This window comes from Chrysochloris asiatica, unplaced genomic scaffold (genome assembly GCF_000296735.1).
Source record: "Chrysochloris asiatica unplaced genomic scaffold, ChrAsi1.0 scaffold00134, whole genome shotgun sequence".
Classification (NCBI taxonomy): Eukaryota; Metazoa; Chordata; class Mammalia; order Afrosoricida; family Chrysochloridae; genus Chrysochloris; species Chrysochloris asiatica.
The window spans coordinates 4,890,381-4,903,643 of NW_006408652.1; the positions used below are offsets into that span (position 1 = coordinate 4,890,381).

General features: G+C 40.0%; 1 pseudogene across 1 annotated transcript in view; it reads right to left on the reverse strand.

Annotated features, from left to right (window-relative positions):
• Nucleotides 1–1,081: 1,081 nt before the first annotated feature.
• LOC102829234 overlaps nucleotides 1,082–13,263 on the reverse strand; it is a 56,362-nt pseudogene continuing 44,180 nt past the window's right edge. The window contains exon 4 of the transcript XR_438759.1: nucleotides 1,082–1,637. The product of XR_438759.1 is annotated as a 40S ribosomal protein S3a-2-like (transcript). The remainder of the gene's footprint in view (nucleotides 1,638–13,263) is intronic.

Here is a 13,263-nt window from a genome sequence, read left to right on the forward strand (position 1 = left end):
TTTATTTTGTCTTCTCAAGCTGACTGTGAAATCTGTTCAACTCTTTTACTTCATCATCTCTTCTTTTCACATCGAGAGTCTCTTGTGACATCAACTTTTTTTTTTTTTAAAACAACAACAACAACAAAGAATTCAGGCTATTTATTGGCATTATGCAAGCTTCCCTTAGACAAGGGAAAGGAATCTGAACATTTAGTAGGAGTCCCTAGTACTCCTAAGAATGTTTAAGAACACTTAATTTTCTAGGAACTGCCCAGGCTGCTTCTAATCACTAGATGGCCAAACTACAGGGTGATTGATGATTTCCTTTCCACAAGCAAACACTGCAGTGGCATGTCCAGGGGCTGCAGTATCAACAGGAAGTCCTGCGGGAAAGAGCTCTGCCAGGACATTCATTCAGAGGAAGGGATTGATAAACCAACAAATGTGCTCTGCTGAGCAACATCCTGCAGCCTTCGTATGCCGCTCGTTATAGGCCTCACCCACAGGCAGGTCACCACGGATCCTATTTCTCGTCTCTGGGTTCCTGAATTAAGAAGACCTACATATATGAACTTATGGAAGAAAACCAGGCAGACAGTTGCACTTTACAAAACAATTAGGCTATTTATTTAAGTTGGAGCCATTTTCTGAAAACTTGGGAGACCAAACTCCCCAACATCCTTACCCAGCACCATCAGGCACCAAGAATTCAAGTTAATTCGGACCAAACCGTCCTGCTACAAGTTGAAAGGGAAAGTCTGGGTGAGGGGTAGCATGGAAGTGTGTGAAAGTCCTGGCTTTAAGACTACAGTCTTTGGGGAACAAGAAGTTCATTCTCCAGAACAGAACAAATCCACTTTCCATTCTTAAAGCAGTGTCTTCGATTTCATTCCCAGTAGTTCAACTTCTTAGGAAAATTTCCCGGGAGACAGGGGTGTACTCCCCACCCCTAGCCAGCCGCTTAAGAGCCAAGAGTTTCCTAAGAGGCAAGGGCACCTAAGTCCAGCTTACATTCTTGGGAGCGGTTCTCTCAGAGGCTCTCCAGCATCTAGCCTGAGTTTTCGCAGCTGTAAAACGCAGCCGTGGAAATAGAGTCTGGCTAGGCTACCAGAGTTAAGTTGTCTCGCTCCTCATTGAACTCCAGCACATGCCGCTTGATCTTGGACAAGTCCATACATGTGAGGAAGTCCTCCATGCTGCACGTGACAAAGAAGGCGTGGTTGGTCGGGTCCTAAGTGCACTTGGCCCTGCTCTATGAAAGCCACGGAGGCCTGAAGGTGCTGTGCCACGGCAGCTTGAGGCGCACAGTGGGCAGGTGGTGATGGCAGAAGGACGAAGTCGTGATGAAGTCGCAGAGCTCAAGAGAACCACGCATGAGTACCAGGCCTAGAGCATGCAAATTATACAGCAACGCTACAGAGGAGCAAATGTGAAACCGGACGTTCTCTGCAGGTCCCATAGGCGCCCAGCTAGTCGGCGCACCACATGGCTCAGTTGGTTGTAAGGCGTGCAGTCCTCGCGCAGCCCAATCAGCTCGTGCAGGTTGTGGTCAGTGACCTCCCAGTTCAGAAAGTCTACCTGCTTCAGCAGCTTCTGCTCGTGGAACTTAAGTTTCCAAACCACCAGGACCACAGCAGGGTCGGTGAGACTAGGAGCTAAGAGGCGCGTGCGTTACGGCACTTCGTGACATCAATTTTTGTCCTTTCTTTCTTGTCTTTCTAAAGATCTTTTTTTTTTTTTTTTCAATTAAGATGACTTTGATATCATTCCACAATTCATTTGGTCTTTGGACAATAATGTTCAATGTGTCAAATCTATTGTTGAGATGGTCTCTATATTCGGGTAGGATATACTCAACATCCTGTATTTGCTCTCACTGACTTGTATTCATTTTCTTCAGCTTCAACTTGAACTTGTATATGAGCAATTTATGGTCTGTTTTTTAGTTGGATCCAATCCGTTTTGGCTGATGACATTAAGCTTCTCCATTATCTCTTTAAGGAGCTCAGGTTACATAATGGGTTACGAGTTGGACTGCTAACCATTAGGTCAGCAGTTCAAATCCACCAGCCAGCCACTCCTTGAGAAGAAGATGAGTCTTTCTACTCATGTAAAGATTTCTACAGCCTGGGGTCACTATGAGTTGGAACCCACTAGAAGGCACACAACCACAACCACCACCATCTCTGCACAGATATAGTGTGTTGATACCTGTGTATTCTATCTGGTGAGGTCTAACTGTAAATTTGTTAGGTGCTGTCAAGTCAGTTCTGATTCACAGAGGTCTTATGCATAAAAATAAAATACTGCCCAGTCCTGTGCCATTCTTACGATCCTTGTTAAGTCAGAGTCTATTGCTGCTGCCATTGTGAGAATCCATGTTGTTGTGGGTCTTCCTCTTTTTCGCTGACCAAGCATGACTTTACCAAACATGATGTCCTTCTCCAGAGACTGGTCCCTCCTGATAATATGTCCAAAGTATGAAAGTCTCACGCCTTTTGCTCTTCTAAGGAACATTCTGGCTATACTTCTTCCAACACAAATGCATCAAAGCTTCCTTTTTCACTGTCCAACTTTCGCATCACTATGAGGCTATTTAAAATACCAGTCAGGCACCTCTTAGTCCTCACACTACATCTTTGCTCTTTAACACTTTAAAGAGGTCTTTTGCAACAGATTTGCCAAATGCAAATTTCTCATTTGATTTCTTGTCTGCTGCTTTCATGAGTGTTCATAGTGGGTCTAAGCAAATTAAGTCTGTGACAACTTCTATCGTTTCTACATTTATCAGGATGTTATTTATTGGTCTAGTAGCTCACCACTGTTTTCATTACACTGAAGTGCAACCCATACTGAGACTGTGGTCTGTATCTTCGTAAGTAACACTTTTAAGTCTCTTTGGCAAGCAAGGTTGTATCAGCTGAATATTACAGGTTGTTAATGAGACTTTTCTCCAATCCTGATGCCACATTCCTCTTCATATAATCCAACTTCACATATTATTTGCTTAATGTACAGATTGAATAAGTATGGTGAAAGAATGCAACCTTGGTGCACACCTTTCCTGATTTTATATCTTGCAGGGTCCCCTTGTCCTGTTTGGATTTCTGCCTCTTGGTTTTTGTACAGGTCTTTTGCGAGTACAAGTAGTCCAGAATACTCATCCTCCATAATGTTGTCCGTAACATGTCATGATTCACACTGCCAAAAGCCTTTACATAGTCAACCAAGCACAGGTAAACTTCTTTCTGGTATTCTCTGCTTTATGCCAAGATCCATTTATAATCAGCAGGAATATCCCTTGTTCCACATTCGTGATTCACATTGTCAAAAGCCTTTGCATAGTCAACCAAGCACATGTAAGCATCTTTTTGGTATTCTCTGCTTTAAGTCAAGATCCATTTGAAATCAGCAGGAATATCCTTCATTCCACGCCATTGTCTGAATCCAGCTTGAACCTCTGTCAATACCCTGTCAATGTACTATTACAGCTACTTTTGAATTATCTTTAGCAAAACTTTACTTGCATGCGATATTAATGATACTGTCCAATGATTAATGCTTTCTGTTGAGTCACCTCTCCTGGGAATGGGCACAAATATGGATCAATTCCAATCATTTGGCCAAGTAGTTGTCTTCCAAATTTTTTTTGGCATAGATGAGTGAGTGCCTCCAGTGCTGCATCAGTTTGTTGAGGATTTCAATTTGTATTCCATCAATTCCTGGACCCTTATTCTTTGCCAATGCCTTCAGGGCACCTTAGACATCTTCTTTTAGTACCATTGGCTCTTCATCTTAATATGGTTAAACATCAACCATTTCTTTTTAGTAAAGCGACTCTGTGTATTCTTTCCATCTTCTTTTGGTGCTTCCTGCAGTATTCAATATTTTACCTATAGAATATTTCAATATTGAAAGTTGAGGCTTGAATTTTTCTTTCGTTGTTTCACCTTGAGAAATATTGAGGTGTTCTTTCCTTTTGGTTTACTAACTCCAGGTCTTTGCACAGTTCATTATAATACTTGATTTTGTCTTCTTGAGCTGCTTTTTGAAACTTTCTTTTCAGCTCTTTGACTTCCTTATTTCTTCCATTTGCTTTAGCATCTTTACACTGGAGAGCAAGATTCAGAGTCTCTTCTGACATCTATTTTGGTCGTTTCCTTTTTCTTTGTCTGCTTAATGATATTTTACTTTCTTCCTGCATGATGTTCTTGATGTCAACCTACAATTCTTCTGGTCCTTGGTCATTAGTGTCTAATGCATCAAATCAGTTCTTAAGGTGGGATATGGTAAAAGTCATATTTTGGCCCTCATAGACTTGTTTTAATTTTCTTCAGCTTCAGCCTGAACTTGCATATGAGCAATTAGATGGTGTGTTCCACAGTCTGCCCTTGGCCTTATTTTGGCTGATGATATGGAGCTTATCCACCATCTCTCCCACAGATGTCATCAAGTTTATTTGAGTTCCATGTGTATGCTCATCTTTTATGTAATTTAAAAATGGTATTTACAATGAAGAAGTCATTGGTCTTGCAAAATTCTACCATTCGATCTCCAGAATCATTTCTATCACCAGGCCATATTTTCCAACTTTGGATACTTCTTCTTCATTTTAAACCTTTGCAATCCAATCATTAGTAATTATCAATGCTTTTTTATTATAAGTTTGATCAAGTTCAGAGTGAAGAAGTTGGTAGAATTCTTCAGTTTCATCAACACTGGCTTTTAACTGGTCTTTCTTGTAGGTGCATGGATATTATCCTATAGCCATTTATGTTGTTGAAAAAAGGTATTTTTAATGATTAACTTGGTGGTCTTACAAGATTCTGTCATGCAATCTTTGGAGCCATTTATCTCACCAAGACATATTTTCCAACTGCTGGTCCTTCTGTTTCCAACTTTAACATTCCAATTACTAGTAATTATCAATGCATTTTCATTGCATGATTGATTAATTTCAGACTGCAAAAATTAGTAATGATCTTCAATTTCTTCATCTTTGGCATTAGTGGTATTAGTTGTTCAAATTTGAATACTAATCATATTACTGGTCTTCCTAGCAGGACTATGGATATTATCCTATCACTGACAATGCTGTACTTTAGGATAGATCTTGAAACGTTCTTTTTGATGATGAGTTTTAATTCATTTCTCTTCAGTTTGTCATGCCTGGAAAATTAGATCATCTAACTGTCTGATTCAAAATGACAAATACCAATCAATTTCAACTTGTTAATGCCTATAATGGAGTCCTAGTGAGGCACTGCAAGTTAAGTACTCAACCGCAAGCTTGGTTTGAACTGTAAGGTTGGTGATTCAATCTCACCAGGAACTCCTCAGAAACCACATATAAAGTCACTATGGGTAAGAAACAACTCAATGCCAATTAACAACAACAGTGTCTAGGATATCAGTATTCAAGCATTCCATTTTATTTTTGACAACTTACAAATTTCCTAGAAAATATACTTGTTCTGGTTATTAATGGTTCTTTGCAGCTGTTTCTTCTCTATTTGAGTCAAGTCCCACAGGCAAGTGAAGGTCCCTAAAGTTTTACTTCACCTATGTCATTAAAGTCACCTCTATTTTGAGGTCAGTTTGCCATACTATGATGGATTGCATGTTATGGTGATTCTGGAAGCTATGCCATGGGTATTTTAAATGCCAATAGGGTCACACATGATGGACAGGTTTAAGATGAGCTTCCAGATGAAGACAGACTAGGAACTAGGAAAGATGCACTACTTCAACTATTTAGTCACTGAAAACCTTATGAATAGCAGTGGAGCACTGTCAGATATCACCAGAATATTGACTATTTAAACATGATAAAGAGTACCATGTTTGCCACTGATAAGGGAAATTAAGGGAAAAACAGCAATGAACTTGCAAGCTAAGCCCTACAACATTTGACTCCTGTGAACTCAGGTGGAGACCTGGTTGGTCAGCAGTGTGGCAAGACCTGGGGACTCTTGGGCCCGGAGTCAGTGACATAGTCACAGAGGACTAGACTGGAGAGTGAAGCATCCAGCTGATAAGAAGAGAGGGGATATGCACAAGAAAACCCACACTTGCAAATAATATCCACTTGACCTGGCTTCAATGACTAGATGATCAGAGCTCAACTAGAAGAAGAAAGAAGAGGAAAAAAAGAGTAATCTGATACAATTTGATGAACTTGACCTACACCTATGGATGCAGTAGCTCAAAAGAGGGAACAAATCTTTACAACGAGGATTATTTCCACCCCCTCTATATACAGAGTAGACAGGAATGGGCAACTTGGACTTTGGCTACTCACAAAATGGGGGAGGGGGGCTACAAAGGCAAGAAATGACTGGCTTCCAAGCTTCCAAGAGGGAACCTAGATCCAGAGGGTGCAGAGGAATGTAGAGTCTCCACTAATATCCAATCTGTCTGAGCGGGGCTAATGAAAGGAGATGGGGATAGGTCCTTTGTGGTACAATAGTGAATAATTGTTATCAGGACTGACTGCGAGGGTTGGAAATATAAAGGTGGACATTTTGTTGCAAAAGGAGGGGAGTGATTGACTATGGAGTCCAGGAGCCAAGGTCCCTGGAACCATCAAGGGAGAAGACTGGAATGTGAGATCCCACCCAGAGAAGCAGTAATGCCAAAGATGGAAGCAGAGACGATGACGTGGAGAGATGGAGCAGATGGGGACTCTAGACCTAGAAAGGGAGAGTGACTGTGTGCTGATGACCGAGAGCCAGGGTATACCTTTTGGTTGGTTGATAATGCATGGAGGGGGATGGCGGCTTGGGTGGAGGTGCAGTGAAGGTTGCCGTCAGCAATAATATAGAATACCAGGCAAAGCAGATACAGGGCAGAACTCCCAAACTCGGAACCACAGAGATAGGAATATTTTAAAGGTTTGAAGGCTTATAGCTTGTGGAGTTAGGAGCTGAAGTAAAAAATCGCATACTTTTGAATCTGCTGGGCCAGTCTCAGAGGCCCGAGCCGACATCCTGGCCAAGACCAAGCGGCAAGATGAAACATGGGGAGCAGAAACACCACGGGAACCTTGGGACAAAGGTGGACAATATATTAACTTTGTCAGTTTTGCTTTGTTCTGATTTTCTTGTTTTCTTTAGTATCTGGTAATTGGTGCGCTCACTGTTTGCCCACCTCCATTCTAGTGAATAGAGGGAAAGCTTGAGCCGAGTGGCCACCCCCAACCCTCACCGCTGGTGGGTTCTTCTGCCACACATGCACACAGATACTCAGCCCAAGCGGAGGCCCTGAACTATTATTATCTGTTTCTTTTTCTTTTCTTTTTTTTTTATCACAGGAAAGAGAAGGAGAGGGCTGGAGGGAGGGAAAGAGAGTTTAAAGGCAAAACGGGCCAAAGGTTGGCCTGGTATAGCATAAGAACCAACACTGGCAACTTGGAATCTCTCGGGAAGCTTTGAAGGCAGGAACTTAGGACATTAAAGTCATACTCATATTAAGCTACAGATTTAAAAAAAAATTTTTTTTTTTCCTTCTCTCCCTCCTCTCCCTTTTCTGTGATTAGAGACTGCAGTATTCAGTCTTGTTTATGTTGGTGCTGCTTCTTTGCTTCTTAGTCTTTTTTTCTTCTTCTTCTTTCTCTCATTTCCCCCCCACTGGTGTTGTTTTGCTGTTATATGCCCCCCTTCTGCCTTTGGAGGACTCTTTGTCTCCCTATATCACACAAGAAGAGTCAACAACTGCTTCCATATAGCCGAGCTACAATCACACTCTATAAAACACCAAAACCCAGGCAAGAACCAATACCAACTGCCATATACCAGGGAAACAGACAACACCTGTGAAAGTTACTCTGAGTTAAACAATAAGAAAAGTGAAAAGGGAAGCCCACATCCTGATCACGTCTTCCTGGAAGCAATCAGAAAGCATAAAAAAGTACCAAAACATGTATTCAATTAAGTATTAAGGCCACAGAAAAACATTAAACATGTCCAAGAAGCAAAAGCAGATGACCATATCAGCACATGCCCAGAAACAAGATAAAATGTCTGAGACAGATGGCCTAGAAGTAGACCTGGGCTCCATTTTGGAAGGAGGGCAGGCCTTGGAAATGCCTGAGAAAGAATTTAGAAAAATGATTATAAAATGTTTCAAAACACTTTACAATGGAGTTGAGAAAAATAATGAAGAAGTTAGGAAAGTGCTACAGGAACAATCAAATAAGATAGATACAGCATTGGAAACAATTCAAAACCTACAGAAAGAGGTCCAAATGATCAATAACAAAATAACAGAAAGAGAGAACACTCTGAAAGGGCAGAGGAGTAGAATAGATGAGATGGAAGGCAGAACCAGTGAGCTGGAAGACAAATCTCTCAATACCATTGAGATAGAAGAACAAGCACAAAAATAGGATAAAAAATTCTGAGGAAGGTCTAAGATTCGTGTTGGACAACATGAAGAGGAATAAATTAAGAATTATCAGCATTCCAGAACAAGAAGAATCCCACAAGTCCACAGAGGAAATAGTTGAAGAACTGCTGGTAGAAAATTTCTCTGACATCCTGAAAAGTGAACAGATAAACATTCAAGAAGTTCAACGAACTCCAGGAAGGGTAGACCCTAAAAGAAAATCATCAAGACATATCATAGTCAAGCTCTCCAAACTCAAAGATAAGGAGATACTTCTGAAAGCAGCCAAGGAAAACAGAAGTGTCACATACAAAGGCAAGCAAGTCAGATTAAACTTGGTTCTCTCAGCAGAAACCATGCAAGCAAGAAGGCAACGGGGAGACATATATAAAACCCTGAAAGAAAAAAAAATTGCCCACCAAGAATCCATTATCCAGCAAAGCTATCAATCAAATATGATGGTGTAATCAAAACATTCCAGGAAAAACAGAAGCGAAGGGATTTTACCAAAGCCAACCCTGTGCTACAAAACATCCTAAAGGGAGTTCTGTGGACTGAGAACCAAAAAGAACAGACAACAACCAGAAATTGACATACGTAGCAGCCCCTCCCTGCATTAAGTCAACAGAAAGAAAAGTTGTTAACAGAACAAAACTATAAGAACAAACTCAGAGACTCTGGGAGGTCAGTCTATGATCAAAACAAGTACAATGTAAAAGAAGATAATGCATGGAGGGGATTGTAAACATAGCAATGAAAATGATATACATGATATACAATAGGATGAATGTAAAGCTAATGTTCTCCAACATAAACGATCACATAATTCACAATAAAACATTTAAAAACAAAAAGTGAATGTATCAAGCTCTGTCTTGAAGTACAGTGCTTGCTATCTCTGATAGGATAGTATCCATACACCTACAAAGAAAACCAGTTAATATCACTATTTATCAAATTTCCACTCCAACCATTGAAGCCAGTGATGATGAAATTGAAGAATTCTACCAATTTCACTCTGAAATTGATCAAACATGCAATCACGATGTATTGGTAATTACTAGTGATTGGAATACAAAGGTTGGGAATAAAGAGGAAGGATCAGTAGTTGGAAAATATGGTCTTCATGATAGAAATAATGCTAGAGACAGTATGATAGAATTTTAATCAAGATCAGTGACTTCTTCATTGAAAATACCTTTCTTAAGCAATATAAAAGACATCTATACACATGGACATCACCAGATGGAATACAAAGAAATAAAATTAACTACATCTGTGGGAGAGATGGTGGATAAGCTCCATGTTGTTGTTGTTGTTATGTGCCGTGGAGTTGATTCCGACTCATAGTGACCCTGTACAGGGTTTCTGAGGCTATAAACCTTTACAGGAGCAGAAACCCTCATCTTTCTCCTGCGGAACAGCTGGTACTTTCGAACTGCTGACCTTGCGGTTCACAGCCCGATTCATAACCACTATACAGACTACCAGAGGGGCAGATTGTGGAACAGACCATCAATTGCTCGTCTTTCTTCTTCTAGTTGAATTCTGATAATCCAGTCACTGAAGCCAGTTCGAGTGGGTATTATCTGCAAGTGTGGATGTTCTTATGCAAGTTCCAGGGGCAGATTGTGGAACAGACTATCAATTGTTCATGTGTAATTTCAGGCTGAAGCTAAAGAAAATTAAAACAAGTTCACAAGAGCCAAAATATAACCTTGAACATATTCCACCTGAATTTATAAATCATCTGAAGAACAGACTTGATGTATTAGATGCTAAAGACAGAAGACCAGAAGAGTTGTGTGATGACATCAACAACATCATTCAGGAAGGAAGCAAAAAGAAGACAAAAAAGAAGGAAAAGACCAAAATGGATGTCAGAAGAGACTATGAAACTTACTCTCCAGCACAGAGATGCTAAAGGTAATGGAAGAAATGATGGGTAAAAAAATGAATTGAAAATTCCAAAGGCAGCTTGAGAAGACATAGTTAAATATTATAACAAAATGTGAAAAGACTTGGAGTTAGAAAACCAAAAGGGAAGAACATGCTCAGCATTTCTCAAGCCGAGGGAACTGAAGAAAAACTTCAAGCCTCTACTTGAAAATCTGAAGGATCCTATGGGGGAAAAATGGAATCCTGGTGTGGTTCTTCAGGCTAATGCATTGGACTACAAAGTCTGTTTGAACCACAAGGTTGTCAGGTCAAGCTCACCAACCACTTCTTGGAAGTCCTGTACAGAGTCGCTGTGAGTCACACCTGACTCCATAGCACTTAACAACAACAACAAATAGTCAGAATATTGAATGATGCAGAAAGCATCAAAAGAAGATGGAAAGAATACACAGAGTCACTGTACCAAAAAGAAATGGTCAATGTTCAACCATATCAAGAAGTAGCATATGATCAAGAGCAACAATAATGAAGAAAGAAGTCCAAGGTGCATTGAAGGCACTGGCAAATAACAAGGCTCTGGGAATTGATGGACTACAAGTTGAAATTTTTCAACAAATTGATGAAGCACTTACTCATCTATACCAAGAAATTTGGAAGACCAACTGACTGGAAGAGATCCATATTTGTGCCTATGCCCAAAAGAGGAAACCCAATGGAATGTGGACATCATTGAACAATGTCATTAATATCACATGCAAGTAACATTTTTCTAAAGATAATTCAAATGCAAGCGTACACTGACAGATAATTTCCAGAGGTTTAAGCCAGATTCAGGAGAGGATGTGATACAAGGGATATCATGACTGACATCAGATGGATCTTGACTGAAAGTAGAGAATACAAGAAAGAGGTTTACGTGTGCTTTATTGGCTATGTAAAGGCTTTTAATTGTGTGGATGATGGCAAGCTATAGACAACATTATGGAGAATTAGTATTCCACAATACTTAATTGTGCTCATGAGGAACATAGACCGAGAAGCAGTTGTTTGAACAAAACAAGGGAACACTGAATGGTTTTAAATTAGGAAAAGTGTATGCCAGGGTTGTATTATTTTACCATACTTATTCAATCTGCATGCTGAACAAATAATCCAAGTTGCCAGATTATCTGGAGAAAAATGTGGCATCAGGATTGTAGGAAGATTCATTAACAATGTGTGATATGCAGATGTTACAACCTTGCTTGCTGAAAGCGAAGAAGATTTAAAATACTTACTGATGAACATCAAAGACGACAGTCTTTGGTATGGGTTGTACCATACCAAAACCCTGAAAGAACAAACAACTGCCAACCAAGAATTATCTAACCAGCAAAGCTGTCAATCAAATATGATGTGTAATCAAAACCTTAAAGGATGAACAGAAGCTAGGGGATTTTGCCAAAGCCAACCCTACCCTTCAAAATATACTAAAGGGAGTTCTTTGGACTGAGAACCAACAAGAACAGACAACAACCAGAGATTGACACATGGCAGCACCACCTGGAACTCAGTCAACAAATGGAAGAGTCCAGAAAAGAACAAAACTATAAGAACAAATCCAGAGGATCTTGGAGGTTAGTCTATGATCAAAACAATTACAATGTGAAAGAAGGTAAAAACATAGGAACAGAGATGCAGGTGGTGAGGAGGTCAGGTAAATTACAGGATAAAATAGACCAGTTTAGATGGAAGAAAAAGTTAATAGAATATAAGGTAACCTCAAAGGAAATATATACTTCATAACATACCAAACAATGAAAATCCAAGAAGAACATAAAAACATTAAAACTATGAAGAATCTGACAAGGAAGAACACAAAAACATGAACTCAGCACAGGAAGGCATGCAGAAAAAAGAAACCAGCAGAACCACAAAAACAAACTTGACAGCAATTAATCCTGGCCTCCAAGGAGCACTCTGGTTGCACTTCTTCCAACACAAATCTGTGTGTTCTTTTGGCAGCCTATGGCACTTTCAATATTCTTCTCCAGCACCGTAACTCAAAAACATCAATTCTTTGATGGTGTTCCTTATCAAGGTACATATGGACAGGCAACTTAGACAATGGCTACCAAAAATGAAGGGGCAATAAAGGCATGAAGTGACTTGCTTACAAGTTTTCAAGAGGGAGTTTAGTTTAAGAGTGTGCAGGGGAAGATTGAGTCACCACTGAATAGTTTTCAACTTTAGACAGGTCTGGTGAAAAGAGATGGGGATAAGATTCTTATGATTCAGTAGTGAGTAACTGTTATCATGACTAATTGCAGCTGTCACAATTGTAAAGGTGGAAGCTTTGTATCAAAAAGGCAGAATATTTAATCGTATAGTCCAGAAACAGAGGACCCTTGGACCATCAAGGCAGAAGAGCACATGTAGAATGTGGGACCTTATTCAAAGAAGCATCGAAACCAGAGGTGGGAGCAGAGAAGGGGACATGGAGAAAAGGAGCAGCTGAGGACTATAGATTCATGGAAAGAGAGGGACTGAGAGCTGGTGGCCAGGAGGCAGGCTTGCAGACTGTGGCCCTTGGTGGTTTAAATTATTATATATGCTTGAGTGTTTTTGTGTACATCTCCCCCTAAAAAAGGAAAACAGGTAATGGGAGCAAATACTTCTGAATGATGATGCATGGAGGAGATTGTAATCACTGCAATAAAATGATGGTGTAAAACTGATGTTCTTCCATGTACACTATCACTCAGTTCACAAAAAAAAACAAACAAAAAAAAACCCCGAATTGATGCATTTGAGTTATGGTATTGGAGGAAAATCAAAGTGCCATTGACTGCCAAAAGAACAAACAAATCTGTGTTAGAAGAGGTACAACTAGAATGCCCTTTGAAAGCCAGGATGGTCAGATTTCGTCTCTCATACTTCGAATATATTATCAGGAGGGACCAGTTCCTGGAGAAGGATATTATGTTTGGTTAAAAAAAAAAAAAAAAGAGGAAGACC